This window comes from Macaca thibetana, chromosome X (assembly GCF_024542745.1).
Source record: "Macaca thibetana thibetana isolate TM-01 chromosome X, ASM2454274v1, whole genome shotgun sequence".
In the NCBI taxonomy this organism is placed as follows: Eukaryota; Metazoa; Chordata; class Mammalia; order Primates; family Cercopithecidae; genus Macaca; species Macaca thibetana.
In genome coordinates this window covers 22,930,851-22,955,842 of record NC_065598.1, presented here as the reverse complement: position 1 = coordinate 22,955,842, position 24,992 = coordinate 22,930,851, and the positions used below count along the sequence as shown (strand labels likewise).

The 24,992-nt window shown below is 38.0% G+C and overlaps 1 protein-coding gene across 3 annotated transcripts in view; it reads right to left on the bottom strand.

Moving 5' to 3' along the window:
- The window catches only part of SAT1 (spermidine/spermine N1-acetyltransferase 1), a 599,966-nt gene that overhangs the window by 512,435 nt on the left and 62,539 nt on the right, over positions 1-24,992 (bottom strand). The window contains exon 1 of one of the 3 annotated variants that reach the window (XM_050777383.1): positions 12,505-12,514. The exons of the other annotated variants lie outside the window; for them this stretch is intronic. The gene's annotated coding sequence lies outside the window, so the exon portion shown is untranslated. Of the gene's footprint in view, positions 1-12,504; positions 12,515-24,992 lie in introns of those variants that run through there. 3 annotated transcript variants of the gene reach the window in all.

Here is a 24,992-nt window from a genome sequence, read left to right as displayed (position 1 = left end):
CCGCACATACGATTTCCTCTGGGACTAGGATGCTTTTATTTCCCTTGCTCAGTTATTTCTGGAAACTGAAGATCAGCAGGTATGTTCACATCTCACACCTAGGCATCTCCCTGCTTGCCTAGTTCTCCATCTGTGGCCCAACGCTGACACTGGCATTCTTTGTTTGCCTGTGCTGATTTCTTCCTGTTGCCCGTTGTTAAGACTTTGAGGTTTGCCTGCTCTGTGCCAGTGAATCTGTCTGGTCTCTAAGACCTGGTTAATTCTTATCTGGCATTCTTCAATGCTAGCTGAGCTTGACTAGCAAGTACCTCAGGCTACCTTGTTCTCTGCTATTCTATTCAAACATTGACTTCTTTATTCAATTGATCGACTTCCTTGCTGTTTCTATGACTGCTGCTGGCTCTTTTCCCTTCTTGATTTCTATATATGTTTCTGGGCCCATCGAACCGGGCCTCCATCACCCTCACACCATAAAACTCAATGCTGGCTTGTTCCTTCTTATGTGAATGATGACTTTCCTGGCAAGATCATGCAACTTGGCTATAAGGTTCTAGTTGCCATCTACATGCATATCTTGTATCAAAGTAAATCACAAATTATATTCTATCTTTTTAAAACCTCTGTCAATGATGTCTATGAGTTTGCTACTCAAAATGCAGTAAGAGGTTCAGTAGCAGGAGCATGTTGTGAGACCTTTATGAAGAGCCTCAGGCTCCACCCTGGACTTGCCGAATTAGAACCCACGTTCATTTTCACAAGATTTCCAAGTGATTTATACGCACATTGGAAAGAAGTGATCTATGGCATATCTTCACCTTCTTGAGGCATTCTCCATTTGCCAGTCAAAATTGGTCTTCCCTTACCTGCCCTCCTTCTAAGGCAAGGGAAGAAATGGCCAAGGTGACCCTCCTGTCAGCCTGGAGTGAATTTATCTTCCTCTGAAGATACCGTGGCTTTGATGCCCTTTCTGGCTAGGCAATTTTGATCATGGAAAATAAAAAGATTTCTTTATGCCAAGACTTCTGAGCCTCTCTTTGAATATCCTGGAGGGTAAGTGAAAACATCAATAGACAACCTGATGAGCAGGTGCTTGCTTGATTTGCTGCTCTCTTCTTGAATTCTTTTGTTAGAGCCCAAAGTAGAAAATAAAAACAAAGTCACAAACTCTTTCTTTTAGCTTGCTTCTTCACCATGCTGGACAGCCTGTTCCACCCCAGTGAGAGCTCATTGGCAGGGCAGGACTGAAGGTTACTGAATAATCCATGGTGAGGCAGATGCTGTCTATAAGTCTAAGCCATGAGCCCTCAGAGCACCCACCCTAGAGACTGGTAATACTTTATTACGGGAAATTCCTCATTGCCTCTTGATCTTCTGAGGAGTGGAAAAGCAAAAAATATGGGTTGTAGACCCAGAACAGCTTAGGATGGCTGTGTGACCTTGATTGATTTTTTTCACTTTTGTGTGTGTGTGTTTTTTTTCTTTTCTCTGCACATTTGGAGTTGAATCCTAAGCCTAGGAATTAGACGTCTTGTCCCAACCAGATAGGTAGGAGATGAAGTCTGGGGTGATCTGCTTCCTGTCTGTATTGTAAATCTATAGTCTCATTGTCATGGTCAGAAATAAAGCAGAGGCTAAAGGCCTGCTTGTGTGGGCGAAGCAGAAAAGCTGAAACCTTGTCTGCTTGCCATATTTGCAGGCGAATTAAAATACCTACAGTAGACAAGCAGGTTATATAAATAAAGTAAGTGGCCCAGGAGTGGTGATAGAGAAGAGTGAGGACTGTGGTGAACGGGACAGCATGTGCCTTGTCTAAAAAAGACAGCAGCTAAGGAGAACCAGCAGATTGGTGCCATGTAAGAAGGTAACATGTAGCCGCACGATCTGAACTTCTGAGTTCAAGAGAAGCCAGAGCTCTGGGGAATTTCTCTCCCTCCCTCAACCCATGTGAGAGAACAGATTCTTTGAAAAGTTGCCAAATGTTTTGAATTTTTCTCTAGGCTGAATTTGGCCTGAAAGTCCCAATTTTGACTCCTAGACTATAGAAAATTGAGTAAAGAACTAAAAATTGAGCTTATTGGCTATTGATAACCATTTATTGATAGGGATTTGCCTTGTTCAGAGGCTTTTCATCCAACTCTCTAACTTGGGTTTACTTATGTCTTAAGTAGCAAATAATGATTCAACAACAGATATTTTAATGTTCACTAAAATAGAACTCAGGGTTTTGTTCCAAGAATGGTGCAGAAATGGATCTAGATGTGTGTGTACTATATCGGATTCTGTCCTTCGCTCTTACGTTTTTTTCCTGCAACAATTACTTTAATATTAAAGAATGTAACCCAACGGTATTAATGACACATAGTATTAATACAAATCTGTGGCATTTCTAATTTGAGCACACGAAAACAGAGTAAATACCACCAGTTGAGCAATAATGAGTAAATCTAATGAACTACTGTGATTCTAAATTTTAGACACTGCTATTTTTATCTAGTGATAATGTTAACTCATTCTTCCAAAACACAAGAAAAGTGTAAGAATGAAGCAGAAGACAAACTTCAACTGAATGAAAGAAATATTAAAAAGCAAACAATGCCTTCTCTACCCCTGTTTTGTGGCCCGTGCTGCTCTGGGGCCCTGTAGCCTGAAGAGGGAAGAAGATAAACAAGAAGATACATACAAATGTGAAAATACCTAAATAATATGGAAAACTCCAAGTTATGCAGTGAAATCTTGTTAAAGCTAAAAAAATTTCTTCATCATTATTAGCTCAAGGCTTGAGGACTTCCTTGCTTATTATTTTTAAGGATTCTAACACTAAAATCAACAGATGTCAGCATAAGCAGACCATATTATTTTTTCTTAAATCAAGGGCCAACTAATATCTATTTTGACAACTTTAAATGTCTAAAGTTTTTAATCAAAATCCATTCTTATGGTCTGGATTGTGTCATCTCTTCTGAGGGTTTGGTACATTTAATTTCCAAAAAGTGTAGAAAAGTTTCTGAGAAATAAAGTCTCCACTAAAAAATTGAACTCAATAGTTCATACTGGGAGAGGCTAGGACCCTTTAATTTTAGAAGTTCTTTAAACTCTTCTCAGCCAGGCAGAACCACCACCCGGCTAAAGCAACCTGGATCTGTATATTCTTGCTCTGTCTATATGCCATGCAACTGGCTGTTAGGGGATCTATTGTACTGCCTCTCTTATATTGAAAGACTTCTGATCACCTTGAGCCTGCCTTGTTCTAGAATACTATGTAACTACATGTGACAGCTACACCCCTCCCATAGGCATCCTGAAACAACCAGAAGGCTTTTTGCAGCATTTACCATCTTCCTTAGACTTCTGAGTTACTGTATCTCTGCATTTCAGTATTAGATTCCCCTTATTCTAAAGCTCAGACATTATCTAAGTAGCTGGTAATACTTTCTCCAAAATGATATACTATGCCAAGACTCTCTATAATTGTCAGAACCCGTGATTTTTGCCTCCAAATTATTTTGGTTCTAAGGACTTCTAAACAGTCTGTTTTCACTAAAATCATCTGTCCTTTCTCATTCTAGAAAGTTTCATATCTTGTCCTTCAAACAAATCTACCTCTGTCTCCTTGTAGCTAGCCGGTCAGATAGAATGGATCAGTTAGAGACTAAAATATGCCTGCTACTTTGCTGCTCAAAAAAAAAATAATAATAATAACTGGAGTTTCTTCTATGACCAAACTGTGGATTTTGACTACTGTCATTCACTAATGCCAGCCTTAATCAATGCCCTTATGCTTTTACCTCTCCGAGATCCATGATGCTCATGTTTACCTGTAGCTCATCCTCCACTGGACAAAGCCCAATATAAATGAGCCACCTAGTGATTTATTCTTGGAACTCTAGTGTGTGAACACTTAGCATGGCCACCCAGCACTCTCCTCAATTCTGTCTCCTGATATCTTGCTCTCCCACTCTATTAGTAACTATTCCCAATCCCAGAGAGTGAGTCCAATAAGAAGCGTTACATAAAAGCCATATTTGACATCTACAGAACTCTATAGGCCATCAGAGCATGGTGAATGGACATTTGCCTCAAACCTGTGAACTCCTGGTCGTCCCTTCTCTCTGCTATTCTGTGAATACTAAGATCATCCTGAGGACAGGAATAAAGAGAAGTCAGAGTTGTATTATTCTCTCAAAAATAACTGTAAATTATTTTTGTCCTTAGAATTGGAATAGGTCTTTGGGATGTAGATGTGGGGCTTATAAAAGTAGACCTCCCATATATTCTCAGTACTAGTGGCAGTACAAATTAGTATACTATCTATGCAAAGAAATTTGGCAGTTGTTCATGTAGTAATTCCCTTTCTAGGAATGTGTCATAGGGAAATTATGTTAATGTAAATAAAGGTATCTGTACAAGACTGTTGGTTTTATTGGTATTGAAAATCATAAGAAGTAGACACTAACCAAATAGAATGGTTACTTTATAGAATTATTCTGTGTAGTATTAGGTACTCATTAAGAATTACATATTTGGAAAATATTTGGGGAAAATAATCATGTTATTGTAAATAAGGAAGATAGTAAAGTATGATCTAGCTGTGTAAAATTACACATAGCATTTATTTAACTTTTTTCCTCACAGGTTGTCATTCGGTTATAAGTTGTCACTGTTTCATTTCTTTTCTACTGTTCTTTTTGTATTGCTTTCAGAGTCAGAAAGTAATATGAAAAAGTTATTTGAATGATCTGCTTCCTTATCTGAATCTGTTATCTTCAGATCAGGTGAGCATAGCCTGGCATTGTTGATATGCCAGAGTGTGGGAGAGTTGGCTGTTATGGTGGCTAAAACCTTGTGTACATGGGTTTGATCTAACCTGTTGTCACCATGAATTATCCTCAGCATGGAACAGTGGGAGTAGTAATGGTAGATGGCATAAAAAGGAGTCCAGGGGGAGGGTTCTAGTTCCAGAACTGTGCTCATTATCTAAGCAAAGTTTCTTCTTTCCCTTCCCTAGTCTTCCTTCCTGTCCCTACATAGGAACTACCTCTTGTGAAATGCCCAGGACTTAGTCTATGGTGAATGATTAGCTGTTGTATGCCGGTTGTTCGTGGTAGGGTTATTAGCAAGACCTGAGTGATTTGTTGACATCCCATCAAAGCCAGTTGTGGCTCAGGATGGGGCTCCACCTGCAGGGGATGATTGAACACCTAAAGAGGTAGTTAAGGCAGAAGAACAATTATATAACAAGCTAATTTTTAGGTATCAGTTGCTAATGTATTTAAATTGCCTATTCAATCTTACAATTCTATACTTTGGTTTTACTAACATGCCCCCTATTACCAAGAGGATATGTAAGTTTCGTAGGGTTGCTAGTTAAAATATAGGGCCCCGGCCGGGCGCGGTGGCTCAAGCCTGTAATCCCAGCACTTTGGGAGGCCGAGACGGGCGGATCACGAGGTTGGGAGATCGAGACCATCCTGGTTAACACGGTGAAACCCCGTCTCTACTAAAAAATACAAAAAACTAGCCGGGCGAGGTGGCGGGCGCCTGTAGTCCCAGCTACTCGGGAGGCTGAGGCAGGAGAATGGCATGAACCCGGGAGGTGGAGCTTGCAGTGAGCTGAGATCCGGCCACTGCACTCCAGCCTGGGTGACAGAGCGAGACTCCGTCTCAAAAAAAAAAAAAAAAAAAAAAAAAAAAAAAAAAAAAAAATAAAATAAAATATAGGGCCCCTAGTTATTTGTGCATTTCAGATACACAACAAATAATTTTTAAATATAAGTATGCTCAAAATATTGCATGAGGCATACATACACTGGCAAATTATTCATTGTTTATCTGAAATTCAGATTCAACTGAGTTTCTTTTTATCGTTATTTGTTAAATCTACTCTAAACTTTGGGTGACTTATTTTGCTAAGAAGTGGCAGATACAGGGCTTGATGGTAGTTTTGATGGTATAAAAAGTGTGTTCTGTTAACCCTGTGCACTGTTGCCCATTTTTCCCAGTTGTGTGGATTTGTCCAGTGTGACAGAGGCCATGGAAAGGCTGAGACTCGGTATGTGAATGGTCAGAGTTCAGAGCGGTTATAGGATTTATGCTAGCAGGATTACCATGAATCTAATGAACTGCTGACTGACTCATTCAGGATTGTCTGTGGGTCTTTGGAGGTTGTATCTGTTGCTCAGGTTGACAAGTTGAACCTTATCATTTAGGTTTCTATTCCCTTGTTTTGTCATCTGTCCTCCCCAACCTTCTCCTTTTAACAACTTTATTGAGGTATAATTCATATACCATAAAATTCACCTACTTTAAGTGTGCAATTCAGTGACTTTTAGTAAAATTGGAGTTGTGCAACTGTAACCACAGCCTCAGAGGCTAGAATAAAATACCTTAAATGACCCTGCTCATAGTGTGGTAATAAAAAAGGAAGATGGAAAAAGTCACATAATTGCCTTACTAGTCCTTAAAAGCCAATTTTGTTGTAATCCATTGGACTAGGGACTGAGAAGGATCATAGTTAGCAGAGAGAGCTGAGACATCAGATCTGATCTTCTACAGGCACCCACAGCCACTTAGGAAGTTGGAGTCCTGGAGAGGAGAACACAGAACGTGGACAACTAGCTGTCAAATTGCAGTAAAGGCCGGGCGCGGTGGCTCAAGCCTGTAATCCCAGCACTTTGGGAGGCCGAGACGGGCGGATCACGAGTTCAGGAGATCGAGACCATCCTGGCTAACACGGTGAAACCCCGTCTCTACTAAAAAATACAAAAAAAATTAGCCGGGCGAGGTGGCGGGCGCCTGTACTCCCAGCTACTCGGGAGGCTGAGGCAGGAGAATGGCGTGAACCCGGGAGGCGGGGCTTGCAGTGAGCTGAGATCCGGCCACTGCACTCCAGCCTGGGCAACAGAGCTAGACTCCGTCTCAAAAAAAAAAAAAAAAAAAAAAAAAACAAATTGCAGTAAAAAGTTGGTTCAGGAAAAGTGAAAGCAACCCCGATGTCTACCAATTGGTGAGTGAGTAAACAAACGTGGTATGTTCACACAATGGTATATTATTCAGCAATAAAAGGGAGCAAACTACTGACATATGCGGTTCATGGAAAAACCTCAAAAGCATTATTCGAAGTGAAAAAGCCAGGCACAAGAGGCCACATAGTGCATAATTTTGTTTATTTGAAATGTCTAAAAAAGGTAACTATAGAGACAGAAAATAGATTTGTGGTCGCTTAGGGCTGGGGTGTGGGAGGGGTGAATAAATATAAATGGGTGTGAAGGATCTTACTAAGGGGATGGAAGTGTTCCAAAACTGGATTGTGGTGATGGTTGTTGATATCTCTGTTAACCCATTGCGGCAGAATCTCTTAAGAAAATCATAGATCAAAAGCTTGGCTGTTTAAATACAGATAGAATCTGATTACATTAAAATGCATCTAATTGTTTTGTGGCAGCAAAATCTCATAGCAACCTTTAAACTGTGGAGTCATTAAGTGACTCTTGTAAGTCTTGTTTGTTACAGTGATTTTCATTAAATGATTTTAAAGAGAGCTGGACTTGGAGAAGGCAGTAAATACCTTGGTGTGGGGCAGCATAACTGTGAGTCTGGGTTCAGCCACTGACTGGGTTTGTTGCTACGTAGGTCATTTAACTGCACTTAACCTCAGTTTTCTCCTTAGTAAAGCAATACTTGTAGGCTTTTTGTGAAGAATAAATAATTTATGTATATGAAAGCATACTACGAACTGTAAAACTTATTCAAGAGTGAATTATCTTAATATGGCAAAAATTCTGTAATTAAAACTTATTTATTAAAAGAACTAAATTGAATAAAAATATGAGCTGTTTTAAAGATAAACTTTCATGTTTTAAAACATCTAAGATTCCTTTTTGTTTTGCTCAGGAAAGTTTAGTTACTTGATTTAAGGGTTTGGCCATATTCAAATACCTGTGGTTGTGTTAAGTCTTGCTGCTTTCTTAAAGGACATATAAGACAAAGAAAATCAAACATGTGTGCACAATAAAGCACTTAAAACTATTTGTTTTCTGAGATGGATGTTTTCGGAACATGATTACACTGACATCTGGCAAATCTTAATTTCCATGTTGAAGGAAATTGCCTTAAAGACAAGGCTATAAATGATGACAGATTTGAAGGACATTCGGTGCAAAGCAAGGGATGAGGATTTGTGTAATATGGCATTCATAGAAATAATTTGTATTCATGTAATGACTGACTTTTATATTTTGAGGCATTTATAGATTAATTTTCTTTGATTGACATACAGAGGTGGAGAGATTATATAATGTATTTTTTGATTAAACAGATGAAGCATAGTAAAATTTAGCATTTTACTCAACAGCCAGTTGGGCACTTCCAGGCACCTTTTAGACTCCCACACTGAAGACTATTTTCTAGTTGATTGAATCGTGCCTTCTCTTACCATGAGAGTATTCCAAGTGCTTTTTAAAACATGAGTTTTAAAAATTCGGGAACTAATTTTACATATGGGCCACAAAACCTGGAATTGTGCCAAATGTAAGCCCCAAACTGAGCCACCCAGAGGAGGTCATTTTTGGAAGTATGCATCCTGTATAACTTGCATAACTGGTTGGAGATAACCATGGACAAAATGTAGCATAGATATTTAAAGATGGAAAACAAAGCAGATATGTTCTAGAAGAAATTCCAACCTTTATCTAATAGATTTTTCAAAACCAGAAAGAGGTACATAGAGGGAGCAATAGCTGAAGAGAAAACTGAAGGACATTCTCAGATAGAAGACTTCCAAATTTGAGTAGGATCCAAAAAATATATCTAGACTTATTTGAATAACATTTTAGGACATCATAGGTGAAAAGAGAAGCATAGACGCTACAGGAGTGGGAGTAGAGGGGAGATATTATCTACAAAGGAAGAAGCGATTGACAATAAATAACAACAAATGTTTGAATCCCAGTGGAATTTGGATAAAAATCAAGGATGGTTAAAGTTTCTTGTCTTGTGGTGGAGGAAGGAATAGGTAATGGTTAACTTAATCTTTGGTAACAAAACATAAATTTAAATATGTATGTTAACAATTTAAAGGTAATCCCTAAAAGCAAAGAAATAGACTATGGCTTTTAATTGGTAATGGGGAGAAAAACATGAAGAAAAATACTATCAATCCAACTGAAGGCAGGCAAATGGAAATAAAAGACAAGCCTGTTAAAGAGAAAAGAAATGAAGTGGCAGAATTAAGTTCAAATGTAGTAATTACAAAAATGCAAGTGGACTACAATCTTCTGTTAAAAGTCTCAGACTGGAATATAAAATCCAATTACAGTCATGCACTGCATAATAACATTTCAGTTAATGATTGACCAAATATACGTTGTTGGACACATAAGATTATAATACCGTATTTTACTTTACTTTTCTGTTTAGATACACAAATACCATTGTATTCCAATTGCCTACAGTATTTAGTACAGGAACATAGTGTATAGGTTTGTAGCCTAGGAGCAACAGGTTCTACCACATAGCCTAGGTATGTGTAAACATATCTACATTTATGATGTTTGTACAAGAACAAAATTGCCTAACCACTCATGTCTAAGAACATATCTCATTGATAAATGATGCATGACCATATATACAGTTTACAAGAGAACATCTACAATGTAACAAATACATAATAACTAATCTTGGCCCAAAAGTAGGAAGCTTGAGTTAAAAAGTCAATAAAACATCCAAACAGTGATTTAAAATACATCCCTCTCTCCTCAAAATAACTTGAACGCCCAAGAATTTTATGACTAAATTTTACCAAAATTTAAAGGAACAGACATACCCTTCTATAAAATTTGCCATAGAATATATCTAGAGTAGAATTTACAAAACTTATTTTATATGGGTATAACTAATGCCAGATAAGGCCAATTGAAAATTATAGGTCAATCTCACTTAAGGACATTGATAAGAAAACTAAAATAAAACATTGGAAAAATAGCAAAGCTATAAAAATAAGTGACAGCTTATACCAGCAATACAAGATGTTCAAATACTATTAAGGCTATCAGTGGAATTCACTACATTAGCAAATGAAAAGAAAACAGATATATCCATTTGTCCTAATCAATGGCAAAAGGAGAGATACAATTTCAAAACCCATTAGTGATAAAATCTCATAGTGAACAGAAATAAAGATTCAGCAAAGATGAGAATTCATGCTGACAAGAAGTATTGCCATTGAGGCCGGATCTGAGACGTGATGAAGATGCCCCTGCTTCTCCTACTATTTAATATTGTACTGGAGGTCCTTGTAATACGATACAACAGGGAAAATAAATGAGAAGTATAAGGACTTGAACGGGAAAGAAGGCAAAATTTCATTATTTTCAAACCATTGACAGAAAATTCAAGAGGATAAACTTATACTATAAAACTAGTAAGAGTGTTCAGTCAGATTTCTTGAGATAGGATTAGTATAAAAATTAATATTGTACCCATATGTCAGTAGCAACCAATTAAATAGGTGAGAAGTAAGATCCTATTCAGTATAGCAACAATACAAACCTAGTAAAACTACACACTCAATCAAATATATACAACATCTTTAAGGAAAAAATACAAAACTTTGTTAAAAGACAAAAAAGATCTAAGTAAATGCAGATACAAGCTACATTATTCAGCTGGAACACTTTCTCCAAATGAATCTATGAATTTATTGTAATACCAAAAATCCCACTGAGATTTTTAATGGAACTGGCCAGATTCTGAAATCCTTATAGAATAGTAAATGGGCAGAAAAGACATGTTTGTAAAAGGAACTTACCAAACATTAAGACACATTATTAAGTGGCTATAGTAATTAGCATAGCATGCTGTTGGTGCAGGAAGAGACAGATCAGGATCCGAATGGAGAACATGGAAACAAATGGAAAATTGTTCTGGGAGGAAAATGACATTAAAAATCAATGAAGAAATGATGAGCCATTCAATAAATCATGTTAGGAAAATGACTTTGACATTAAAAATAGACTGCTTTCTCACACTGTTGACACAAAATAATTACAGATAAATTAAATGTTTTTTTTAAAAAAACCTTTAAAATATAAGAAATTGTAGTATAATATCTTTTTTTTAAATTTTTTTTATTTTTTATTTATTTATTTATTTATTTATTTTGAGACAGAGTCTTGCTCTGTCGCCCAGGCTGGGGTGCAGTGGCCGGATCTCAGCTCACTGCAAGCTCCGCCTCCCGGGTTTAGACCATTCTCCTGCCTCAGCCTCCCGAGTAGCTGGGACTACAGGCGCCCGCCACCTCGCCCGGCTAGTTTTTTTTTTTTTTTGTATTTTTTAGTAGAGACGGGGTTTCACCGTGTTAGCCAGGATGGTCTCGATCTCCTGACCTCGTGATCCGCCCGTCTCGGCCTCCCAAAGTGCTGGGATTACAGGCTTGAGCCACCGTGCCCGGCCCTTTTTTTTTTTTTAAATTGAGATAGAGCCTCACTGTGTTGCCCAGGCTGGAGTACAGTGGTGCGATCTCGGCTCTCTGCAGCCTCCACCTCCTGGGTTCAAGTGATTCTTGTGCCTCAGCCTCCCAAGTAGCTAGGATTGCAGTTGTACACCACCACGCCTGGCTAATTGTATTTTTAGTAGAGACGAGGTTTTGCCATGTTGCCCAGGCTGGTCTTGAACTCCTGGCCTCAAGTGATCCGCCTGCTTCAGTCTCCTAAAGTGCTGGAATTACAGGCGTGAGCCACCACACCTGGCTGTAGTATAATATCTTTATGACCATGATGAATGGGAGACTTTAAAAATACAAATCATGAAAAGCACAATATGTAAAAAGAAAACAATATATTTGACTATGTCAATGTAGAGACTTTTGCAAGTCAAAGGACACTACTATATACAAAATTTAAGGAAAAGCAACAGATGGAGAGAAACATTTTTACCATATGTGACAAATAATTAGTATCCAAAATGCATAAAGAGCCCCTATACTTCAATAAGAAGAGAAAAAATATGGAACAGAAAAATGGGCAAAGATTGCCCAGGCAATTCAGAAAAGACACCCAAATATTTAATACCTTATGTGAAAAGAAGTTAATCCCGACTATTAAGCAGCAAAATGTCATTTCTTCATTCATCGGAATGACCAAACTTTTAAAGTCTGAAAATACTGAGAATAAGAGGAAACAGGTCCTCTGATGTACACTGCTGGTGAGCGTGTAAAACAATTGGAAAGGCTTTGGGCAGCAAAAGTTACAAGTGTAGAATACCTGAACCTTAATGACCTAGAAATTCTACCTTGAACTACATGCCTTACATGCTCACACTGGTGTACAAGGATGGAATAAATGCTCCTTTCAGGCCTATTTGTGCTAATAAAATATTGGAAACAAATGTCTGTTAAAAGAAGAATAGGCCAGGCATGGTGGCTCATGCTTGTAATCCCAGCACTTTGGGAGGCTGAGGCAGGCAGATCACTTGAGGCCAGGAGTTTGAGACCAGCCAACATGATGAAACCCCCCTCTCTACTAAAAATGTAAAAATTAGCCAGGTGTGGTGGCAGGTACCTGTAATCCCAGCTACTCGGGAGGCTGAGGCAGGAGCATCGCTTGAATCTGGGAGGCGGAGGTTGCAGTGAGCCAAGATCACACCACTGCACTCCAGCCTGGGTGACAGATAGAGACTCCATCTCAAAAAAAAAAAAAAAAAAAAAAAAAGAATAAATAAATAAAATGTGGTCTGTTTACAAAATGGCAAAACAAACTGCAGTTAAAGGGAAAAGAAGTAGATATCTTTGTGCAATCAATGTGGTTAGATGCATACTAGCTCTTGGTAACGGTTGCTCTGTGGAAGGGAAGATGATGGATATAAATGGGGTTGGAGGCCCAAGGGAATTGTTTTTTAACCTGCATGTGTGTTTTTTTAAAACAAGGATATAATGCATATAATTTTGGCACAGTGAAAATACATATGCATAGGAAAAAAGAATGCAAAATTAAAACTAGATGGAATTTACAGACTGCTTTTCCTTACATTGTGTCATTTGAGCTCTACACTGCCTTGAAAAATAGGCACTAGTTGTTTTTATGTTCCAAATGATAAAATGGAATTTCAGGGTGCACATGACATGGCTAGGGATTTGTGGTTAAGAGAAGATTCCAGGCTTTCTCTTTTTTCCCTCTAGGGCTTATTTTCCTGAAGTTGAGTCAATTGTTGCCAGTAGTGGAGTTGGGGGGGGGGGTTTCCTTTGTACTCTCAGCTGTTTTCCATGATGACCATTGGGTATGTGGGTAGGGCTGTGCTTACAGATGGGAATCAAGTTAAGAGACCCACGTAAGGACCAGATTTCCAACACCCTTTTCTCATCCACCCAGTTATAGCGAACAAAACAGTTGGTGACAAACAGTGGTTGATAAAAGGAACATGCCTGGTTTCCCTTTACACCTTATTTTGTCAGACTTCAAAAATGTCAGAATAAATGTGGTAATAATAACTAACATTGGTGAGAGTTGGCAGAGCATACTGGTAGTATTATTTTTAAGAAGCAAGTGCAAGTACTTAGAGGAAAGAGCAGGGAAACGAGAGAAGCTGAAGCTTATATTTGTAGATGGCAAAAGAAGCTTAGGAAAAGAGAAGCTAGAGTTTCAGGTTACCATGAGCAACTTTTTAAGTTATATATTTCTCACCTTTGAGCCTGATTTTCCTCAGTAGGAGGTGTAAGTTTCTATCAATAAAGAAAATAGTTCTAGAAAGATTCTGCACTTATCAAAGTGTATAGTATTGCAGGCAAAATTATAGCTATGAAAGAATTTTAAGAAATTTTATAATGCATTTAAAATAAAAATAATTTTGACTAATACGTTTTCTATAATTATACATTGTTTTAAAGAAGAACTTTGAACTTTTTTGAATTGAAAGAAAAAGCAGAATCTAGTGGATTTAGAGTGGTAAAATTTCAATGGACTATATATATATATATATCTATATATGTATCTACATATGTTGTATTCTCACTTCTTTGTAAATAAGGCATATATTTTCTCTCAAGGGGTTTCCACTATTAACCTATAAAAATTTTTGGACCCAAAAAAGCATTTTAGAGAAAAAGTAAATATTGCTATATGAGCTTCTTATTATAAGTGTCCTAATGAAAGATTTTTCATCCATAACATTTGGCAAGGAAAAGTGGCCAGAAAATCAGTTTGAAATGAAAGAATAATTTGCCAGCTCTGAGTTCTATTAAATATAATTTTATTTCAATCTAAATGGCCACTTATGACACATGGAAAAAATGGTATATAATCTGTATCATGAGCCAAGACTTGTCAATGAATAATACATGGCACCTTATAAATTTTAAAAATTATATTTAATAAAAATATAACAATTTATTTTACAGTGCAGATAATGTATTAGTATCCCACACAAAGTGATTAAAAATATGCCATCTCATGAATAAAGTAATGAAAAGTGAGAGAAAAATTGTAAGACATAACCTGGTATAATAATTTGTTCAACAACCTCAAAAACATTCAAATTTTTCATTTATTTGTTTAAATTATTCACAAACAAGGGATATTGAAGTATATAATGCATATGAAGTGTCTGAGAGGGGAAGTTAGTTTTTGCTAACTCATCTGTTAAGATATATTAATTAATTCAATTAACTCTTGTTTTGAGTAGCAATTCTGTTCCTGGGGGGAAACTGGAGGGCAAAAGTGAACAAGATAGAGTCCCGTGAGGAGCTGAAAACCTAGCAGGGAAAAATTTTTATAGATACAAGTGATCATAATTCATTGTGATAAACACAAATCCTATGGATTCCCCATTTAAAAGCAAAATGAGCAAGAGTCAACTTTGAAGCATCCATTGTACTTCAAGTCCTACTTTCCTTAGATTGGCTTCCCAGACCCTTCTCTTAAATCTATCTCTTCTGAGGTTCTTCTCCAACACCCCACCCTCTCTCCCATGGCTCCTCCCTTTGCTCTGGAGGGAAACACTGTATCTGCCAAGGCTATTTGCTGTATAGGTCCAGGACTAGGATGAGGCAAGTGAAGTGCCCAAGACTCAACATTTTAAAAGTGCTTGCTCTAAGGTGCTAATGATTCTGGGCCAGTTGAACTGGCACAACCTGGGAGCATGTGCCTCTTTATTTATTTATTTATTTTTTTAGAGACACGGTCTCACTCTGTCCCCTAGACTGGAGTGTAGTGGTGTGATCATAGTTCACTGCAGCCTCGAATTCCTGGGCTCAAGCAATCTTCCTGCCTTAGCCTCCCAAGTAGCTAGGACTATAGGTGTGCACCACCATAACTCTTTTTTTTTACATTTTCTTTCAACTTTTATTTTAAGTTCAGGGGTACATGTGTAGGATGTGCAGGTTTGTTACACAGATAAGTGTGTGCCATGGTGGTTTGCTGCATAGATCATCCCATCATCTAGGTATTAAGCCCAGTGTCCATTAACTATTATTCCTGATGCTCTCCTTCCTCCCACACTCCCTTCCGACAGGCCACAGTGTGTGTTGATCCCCACCGTGGGTCCATGTCTTTTCACCATTCAGCTCCCACTTATAAGTGAGAACATGCGATGTTTGGTTTTCTCTTCCTGCGTTAGTTTGCTGAGGATAATGGCTTCCAACTCCATCCATGTCCTTGCAAAGGACATGATTTCATTCCTTTTTATGGCTGCATAGTATTCAATGGTGTATATGTACCACATTTTCTTTATCCAGTCTATCATTGGTGGGCATTTAGGTTGGTTCCATGTCTTTGCTATTGTGAATAGTGCTGCAATGAACATATTTGTGCATGTATCTTTATAATAGAATGATTTATATTACTTTGGGTATATACCCAGTAATGGAATTCCTGGGTCAAATGGTATTTCTGCCTCTGGGTCTTTGAGGAATTGCCACACTGTCTTCCACAATGATTGAACTACTTTACGCTCCCACTAAGAGTGTAAAAGCTTTCCTTTTTCTCTCCAACGTTGCCAGCATCTGTTATTTTTTGACTTTTAATAATAGCCATTCTGACTGGCATGAGATGGTATCTCATTGTGGTTTAGATCTGCATTTCTCTAATGATTAGTGATGTTGAGCTTTTTTTTTTTTTTTCATGTTTGTTGGCTGCATGTATGTTTTCTTTTGAGAAGTGTCTGTTCCTGTCCTTTGCTCACTTTTTAATGGGGTTGTTTGTTTTTTTCTTGTAAATTTAAGTTTCTTGTAGACTCTGGATATTAGACTTGTCAGATGGATAGATTACAAAGATTTTCTCTGATTCTGTAGGTTGTCTGTTCACTCTGATGATAATTTCTTTTGCTGTGCAGAAGCTATTTAGTTTAATTAGATCCTATTTGTCAATTTTTGCTTTTGTTGCAGTTGCTTTTGGTGTTTTCATCATGAAATCTTTGCCCATGTCTATGTCCTGAATGATACTGTCTAGATTTTCTTCTAGGGTGTTTACAGTTTGGGGTTTTACATTTAAGTCTTTAATTCATCTTGAGTTATTTTTTGTATATTGTGTAAGGAAGGGATCCAGTTTCAATTTTATGCATATGGCTAGCCGTTCTCACAGCACCATTTATTAAATAGGGAATCCTTTCCCCATTTCTTGTTTTTGTCAGGTTTGTCAAAGATCAGATTGTTGTAGGTGTGTGGTCTTATTTCTGAGTTCTCTATTCTGTTCCATTGGTCTATGTGTCTGTTTTATGCCAGTACCATGCTGTTTTGGTTATTGTAGCCTTGTAATATAGTTTGAAGTTGGGTAGCATGATGCCTCCAGCTTTGTTCTTTTTGCTTAGGATTGTCTTGGCTATTCAGGCTCTTTTTGGCTCCATATAAATTTTAAATTGTTTTTTTTCTAATTCTGTGAAGAATGTCAATGGTAGTTTAATGGGAATAGTATTGAATCTATCAATTACTTTGGGCAGTATGGTGATTTTCACAATATTGATTCTTCCTCTCCATGAGCATGGAATGTTTCTCCATTTGTTTGTGTCCTCTCTGATTTCTTTGAGCAGTGGTTTGTAGTTCTACATGAAGAGGTCCTTCACTTCCCTAGTTAGCTGTATCCCTAGGTACTTTATTTTCTTTGTTGCAATTGTGCATGGGAGTTCATTCATGATTTGGCTCCCTGCTTGTCTGTTGTTGGTATATAGGAATGCTAGTGATTTTTGCACATTGATTTTGTATTCTGAGACTTTGCTGAAGTTGCTTATCAGCTTAAGAAGCTTTTGGGCTGAGATGATGGGGTTTTCTAGATATAGTATCATGTCTTCTGCAAACAAAGATAATTTGACTTCCTCTCTTCCTATTTGAGTACCTTTGTTTCTTTATCTTGCCTGATTGCCCTGGCCAGAACTTCCAATACTATGCTGAATAGTATTGAGTTGAATAGTATTGAATAGTTGTGTGAGAGGGTATCCTTGTCTTGTGCTGGTTTTCAAGGGAAATGCTTCCAGCTTTTGCCCATTCAGTATGATATTGGCTGTGAGTTTTTTATATATGGCTCTTGTTATTTTGAGGTGTGTTCCTTCAATACCTAGTTTATTGAGAGTTTTTAACATGAAGGGATGCTGAATTTTATTGATGGTCTTGTCTGTATCTATTGGGATAATCATGTGGTTTTTGTCTTTGGTTCTGTTTATGTGATGAATTACATTTATTGGTTGGTATATGTTGAACCAACCTTGCATCCCAGAGATGAAGCCAATTTGATTACTGTGGGTAAGATTTTTGATGTGCTGCTGGATTCGGTCTGCCAGTATTTTGCATCAATGCTCATCAAGGATATTGGCCTAAAGCTTTCTTTTTTTGTTATATCTCTGCCAGATTTTAGTATCAGGATGATGCTGACTTCATAGAATGAGTTAGGGAGGAGTCTCTTCTTTTCAATTTTTTTGTAATAGTTTCAGTAGAAGTGGTACCAGCTCTTCTTAGTACTTCTGGTAGAACTCAGTTGTGAATTTGTCTGGTCCTGGGCTTTTCTTGGTTATAGGCTATTTATTACTGCCTCAATTTCAGAGCTCATTATTGGTCTGTTCAGGGAGTCAGTTTCTTCCTGATTCAGTCTTGGGAGGGTGTATGTGTCCAGGAATTTATCCATTTATTCTAGATTTTCTAGTTTGTGTGTATAGAAGTGTTTATAGTATTCTCTGATGGTTGTTTGTATACCTGTGGGGTCAGTGGTGATATCCTCTTTATCATTTCTGATTGTGTTTATTTGATTCTTCTCTCTCCTTTATTACTCTAGCTTACAGTCTTTCTTTTTAATTAAATTTTTCAAAAAACCAGCTCCTGGATTCGTTCACTTTTTTAAAAGAGTTTTTTCATGTCTCTATCGCCTTCAGTTCCACTCTGATCTTGGTTATTTCTTGTCTTCTGCTAGTTGTGTTTGCTCTTAGTTCTCTAGTTCTTTTAGTTGTGATGCTAGGGTGTCAATTTGAGATCTTTTTAGCTTTTTGATGTGGGCATTTAGTGTTACAAATTTCTCTCTTAACACTGCTTTAGCTGCATCCCAGAGATTCTGGTATATTGTCTCTTTGTTCTCATTAGTTTGAAAGAATTTCTTGATGTCCACCTTAATTTAATTATTTTCCCAAGAGTCATTCAAAAGCAGGTTGTTCAATTTCCATGTAGCTGTGTGGTTTTGAGTGAATTTCTTAATCTTGAGCTCTAATTTGATTGCACTGTGGTCTGAGAGACTGTATGTTATGATTTCAGTTCTTTTGCATTTGTTAAGGAGTGTTTTACTTTCAATTACATGATCAATTTTAGAGTAAGTTCCATGTGGTCATGAGAAGAATGCATATTCTGTTGTTTTGGGGTGGAGAGTTCTGTAGATATCTATCAGGTCCACCTGATCCAGAGCTGAGTTCAGGTCCTGAACGTCTGTTAATTTTCTGTCTTGATGATCTGTCTAATATTGTCAGTGGGGTATTAAAGTGTCCCACTATTATCATGTGGGAATCTAAGTCTCTGTAGGTTTCTTTTTTTTTTTTTTTTTTGAGGTAGAGTTTTAAGCTCTTGTCACCCAGGCTGGAGTACAGTGGCACGATCTTGGCTCACTACAACCACTGCTTCCTGGGTTCAAGTGATTCTCCTGCCTCAGCCTCCTGAGTAGCTGGGCCTATAGGCGCCCGCCACCATGCCCAGCTAATTTTTGTATTTTTAGTAGAGATGGGGTTTCACCATGTTGGCCAGGATGGTCTCAATCTCCTGACCTCGTGATCCACCCACCTTGGCCTCCCAAAGTGCTGGAATTACAGGCATGAGCCACCATGCCCGGCCTGTCTCTGTAGGTTTCTAAGAACTTGCTTTATGAATCTGACTGCTCCTGTATTGAATGTATATATATTTAGGATAGTTAGCTCTTCTTGTTGAATTGAACCCGTTACTATTGTGTAATGCCCTTTGTCTTTTTTGATCCTTGTTGGTTTTAAGTCTGTTTTCTCAGAAACTAGGATTGCAACTCCTGCTTTTTTCTGTTTTCTATTTGCTTGGTAAATTTTCATCCATCCCTTTATTTTGAGCCTGTGTGTGTCTTTGCACATGAAATGGGACTTTTGAAGACAGCATGTCAATGGGTCTTGGCTCATTATCCAGCTTGCCATTCTGTGTCCTTTAATTGGGGTGGTTAGCCCATTTACATTTAAGGTTAGTATTGTTATGTGTGAATTTGATCCTGTCATCATGATGCTAGCTAGTTATTTTGCAGACTTGTTTATGTGGTTGCTTCATAGTGTCACTGGTCTGTGTACTTCAGTGTGCTTTTTTAGTGGCTTGTAAGTTTTTCCTTTCCATATTTAGTGCTTCTTTCAGGAGCTCTTGCAAAGCAGGCCTGGTAGTGACAAATTCCCTCCATTTGCTTGTCTGAAAAGGATCTTATTTCTCCTTCACTTATGAAGCTTAGTTTGGCCAGATATGAAATTCTGAGTTGGAAATTATTTTCTTTAGGAATATTGAATATTGGCCCCCAATCTCTTTTGGATTGTAGGGTTTCTGCTGAGAGGCCCACTGTAAGTCTGATGTGTTTCCTTAGTAGATGACCTGGCCTTTCTCTCTGGCTGCCCTTAATATTTTTTCATTCATTTCAGCCTTGGAAAATCTGATGATAATGTGTCTTGGAGTTGACCGTCTCATGGAGTATCTTACTGGGGTTCTCTGCAGTTCCTGAATTTGAATGTTGGCCTGTCTTGCTAGGTTGGGGAAGTTCTTCTGGATGATATCCTGAGGTATGTTTTACAACCTGGTTCCATTCTCCCCATCTCTTTCAGGTGCCCCAATCAGTTGTAGGTTCAGTCTCTTTACATAATCCCATATTTCTCAGAGGTTTTGTTCATTTTCATTCTTTTTTCTCTATTCTTGTCTGCTTGTCTTATTTCATAAAGATAGTCTTCAAATGCTGAGACTTTTCCTCCACTTGGTATATTCTACTATTAATACTTGAGATTGCATTGTGAAGTTCTCATGTTTTTCAGCTCATCAGGTCAGTTATGTTCCTTTCTAAACTGGCTATCAGTTTCTGTATTGTTTCATCATGATTCTTAGCTTCTTGGCATTGGATTACAACATACTCCATTAGCTCAGGGAAGTTTGTTGTTACCCACCTTTGGAAGCCTACTTCTTCAGTTCAGCCATCTCAGCCTCAGCCCAGTTCTGTGCCCTTGCTGGAGAGGTGTTGCAGTCATTTGGAGATGAGGCACTCTGGCTTTTTGAGTTTTCAGCGTTTTTGCATTGATTCTTTTTCATCTTTGTGGGCTTATCTACCTTTGATCTTTGAGGTTTCTGACCTTTGAATGGGGTTTTTGTGGGCTCTCTTTTGTTGATGTTTTTGTTTTCTGTTTGTCTTTTACCAGGCCACTCTTCCATAGGACTGCTGCAGTTTGCTGGGGGTCTGCTCCAGACCTAGTTGCCTTTGTTTTTCCCATACCTGGAGGTATCACCAGTGAAGGCTGTGTAACAGCAAAGATGGCAGCTTGCTTCTTCCTCTGGAAGCTCTGTCCCAGGGGGTGCTGACTTGTTGCCAGCCTGAACTGTGCCTGCAGGAGGTGCCTGGAGACCCGTGTTGGGTGGTTTCATCCAGTCAGGAGGAACGAGATCAGGGCCTGCTTAAAGAAGCAGTCTGGCTGCTTTGTGGTAGCACAGCTGTGCTGTGTTGTGGGGAATCTTTCCTCATCTGGACCATCTGGACTCTCTAGAGCCGGCAGGCTGGAACACCTGAGTTGACCAAACTGCAGAGTTGGCAGCTGCTCCTCCCCCTGGGAACTCAGTCCTTTTACCAGGCTGACTCTAGCCTGTCACCACTGGCTGGCTGGAATTCCAAGCCAGTGGGTCTTAACTTATGAGGTGCTGTGGAAATGGGGCCCACAGACACTTCTTGGCTCCCTGGATTCAACCCCCACTCCAAGGGATATGTAGGGATGAATCTTCTGCCTTGTCAGGAATCCCAGGGCAGGATTATGCAAAACTCCTGGGCCTCTGTGTGTGCCTGAGCAGCTGCTCTGCCAGGACACCACACAGCTCTTGTATTGGACCCAAAGCCCTGGTGGAGTGGGCTTATGAGGGGATCTTCTGATCTGCTGATTGCAAAGATCCATGGGAGAGGTGTGGTTTCCTGGGTGGGACTGCACAATCACTCACTGCTTCCCTTGGCTGGGGGTGGGGGTTCCTTGGGCTCCGTGCCACTGCTGGGTGGGCTGTCACCCCACCTGCTTTTCTTCATTCTCTGTGCCACCATGACTCTTTAAGCTTTGAATACTGGCTGCCACGCTTGCCTCACTCTAGTCCTGGCTCTGTATTACACAGACATCCTTGAAAAAGAGTTTAGGACTAAAGCTGTCAATGCCTTTGCTCAGAATGTGAAACACTCATAAAGAATTGTTTCCCAACCATCGGCAAACCTCTAGTTATAAATACATGATGTTTAAATGCCTCTTACCTCTGCACCTATGAACAAGGCCTCTGATGTTAATACTTTGGGAATTACAGAAAATCCTTAGAGTTTTCAAATATATTTTAGGTTTCCATATGACCCAGCCATTTCACTCCTAGATATTTATCCAAGATAAGTGAAAGGATATGTCCCTATAAAGACATGTATGTGAATGTGCATGCCACTTTATTTTTTAAAATATTTTGGTTTTAATTGACACATAGTAATTGTACATATTTATGGGGTACAGTGTGATGTTTTGACAAATATATACATTGAGTAATGATCAAATCACTATAATTAGCATTTCCATCACCTCAAACACTTGTCATTTGTTTGTGGTGAGAACATTCAAAATCCTCTCTACTGGCTATTTGGAAGTATACAGTACATTATTGTTGAATATAGTAACCCTGCTGTGCAATAGAACTCCAGAACTTATTTCTCTTATTGAACTGTAACTTTGTACCCATTGATCAATCTCTTCCCCATTCCCTCTCTACCACCTCCCTTGCTCAACCTCTGGTAGCCACTATTCTGCTGTCTACTTCTATGAGATTAACTCTTTGAGATTCCATATATGAGGGAGATCATGTAGTATTTGTTTTTCTGTGCTTAGCTTACTTCACTTATAATAATGTCCTTCAAGTTCATTCATGTTGTCACAAATGACAGAATTTCTTTCTTTTTTTATAGCTGAATAGTATACCATTGTTTATATCTATAGACACTTAGGTTGATGCCATATATTGACTATTGTGAATTGTGCTTCTGTCTAACTAAAACTTGTACCCTTTGACCAGGGTATCCCCTTTTTCTGTGTACCCCCTCATTCCTAGTGCCTGGTAACCATTACCCTCTAATTTCTACTTCTGTGAAGTTTGATTTTTTTAGATTCCACATATAAGTAAGATCATATGGTATTTGTTTCTTTGTGCCTGTCTTATTTCACTTAGCATAATGTCCTGTAGGTTCATTCATGTTGTTGCAAATGACAATTTCCTGCTTTTGTAAGGCTGGAAAGTAAGTGTTCCATTGTGTGTGTGTGTGTATATATATATACACTACCTTTTAAAAATCCATTGTTCATTGATGAGCACTTTTGTTTCTGTGTCTTCATTATTGTGAATAATACTGCAATCAACATAAAAGAGCAGACATCTCTTTAACATACTAATTTCAATTCCTTTGGATATATATCCAGAAGCAGGATTGCTGGATTGTATGATAATTTTATTTTTAGTTTTTTGAGGAACCACTATACTGTTTCCCAAAATGTACTAATTTACAATATTACCAACGGTCTCCAAGGGTTCCCTTTTCTCCACATTCTTGCCAATACTTGTTATCTTTCATCTTTTTGATAATAGCAAATCTAACAATTGTGAGGTGATTTCACTTGTGATTTTATTTTACATTTCTCTGATGATTAAATATGTTGAGCATTTTTTCATGTATTTCTTGGCTATTTGTATGCCTTCCTTTGAGAAATGTCTATTCAGATCCTTTGCCCATTTTTTAATAGAGCTATTTTGTTTTCTTGTTATTGAGTAGTTTGAGTTTCTTGTATATTTTGGATATTAAACCCCCTTATCTGAGATATGATTTGCAAATATTTTCCCTGAATCTGTACATTGTCCCTTTGCTTTGTTTTATTTGTTGTTCAGAAACTTTTCAGTTTGATATAATCCCATTTGTCTATTTTTGCTTTAGTTGCCTGTGCCTTCGGGGTCATATCCAAGAAATGATTGCCCAGACCATTGTTATGGAACTTTTCCTCTATGTTTTCTTCTAGTAGTTTTACAGTGTCAGGTCTTATATTTAAGTCTTTAATTCATTTAGAGTTGATTCTCATTGAAGGGGTGAGATAAAACTCCATTTTTGTTCTTCCTCATGTGAATATGCAATTTTCCTAACACCATTTATTGAGGACACTCTCCTTTCCCCATTGTGTGTTCTTGGAACCTTTGTTGAAAATCAGTTGACCATAAATGTGTAGGTTTATGTCTGGGCTTTTTTGTCTTATTCCACTGGTCAATATGTCTATTTTTATGCCAGTATTATGCTCTTCTGATTATTACGTCTTTGTAATATATTTTGCCATCCAGCAGTGTAATGCCTCAAACTTTGTTCTTTTTGCTCAAGATAGTTTGGCTATTTGGGGTCTTTTGTGGTTTCATGTAAATTGGAATTTTTTCTATTTCTGTGAAGAATGACATTGAAATTTTGGTAGGAATTGCATTGAATCTATACAATGCTTTGTATAATATAGACATTTTACAATATTAATTCTTTCAATCCATGAACATAGACTGTCTTTCCATTTATTTGTGTCATCTTCAATTTTTTTCATCACATAGCAACGTTATTCATAATAGCCCCAATAGTTGATAGATGTGTTGTTTTTTACCAACACATCCATCAACAGGTGAATGAATAAGAAAAAAATTATGGTATATCCATACAATAGAATATTATTCAGCAAAAAAAGGAATGAACTATTGATGTGTTCATGACTAAGCTGCCAGAAAGGAGCCAAAAATACTGTATCTTTCCATCCATACATCCATCTATCTACTATATGATTCCATTTATATAAAAAAGCTAGGAAATGCAAACTAGTCTATAGTGATAGGAAGCAGATCAGTGGATTACAAAGGGACTTGGGGAAATTTTTAGTGGTGATGGAAATGTTCATTCTCTTTATTGTGTTGATGCTTTCATAAGTGTATACAAATGTCCAAATTTATAAAATCATACTCTAAATGTGTGCAGGCTATTGTATATCAAGCATACCTCAATCAAGCTGGGTTTCAAAACTGATTCCTTAAGTTCAGAACTGGAGGAAAAGATGCTTGACATGCCCCTGGTTCAGAGGAGAGTTAGCTTACTTACTACCTGATGACGTCTTCAACATTGTGAGCTTTTCTAACTTGTATTTGGAATGAACTTCTACAGAGTTGAAAGATTAGTTTATATGAACAAAGAAAGCAGCAATACGGGACCCATAAAGGGCTCTTAGTGATTCATAGCTGGTGTGAATGAGCATGGTCAGATTGGTTTTCTCCT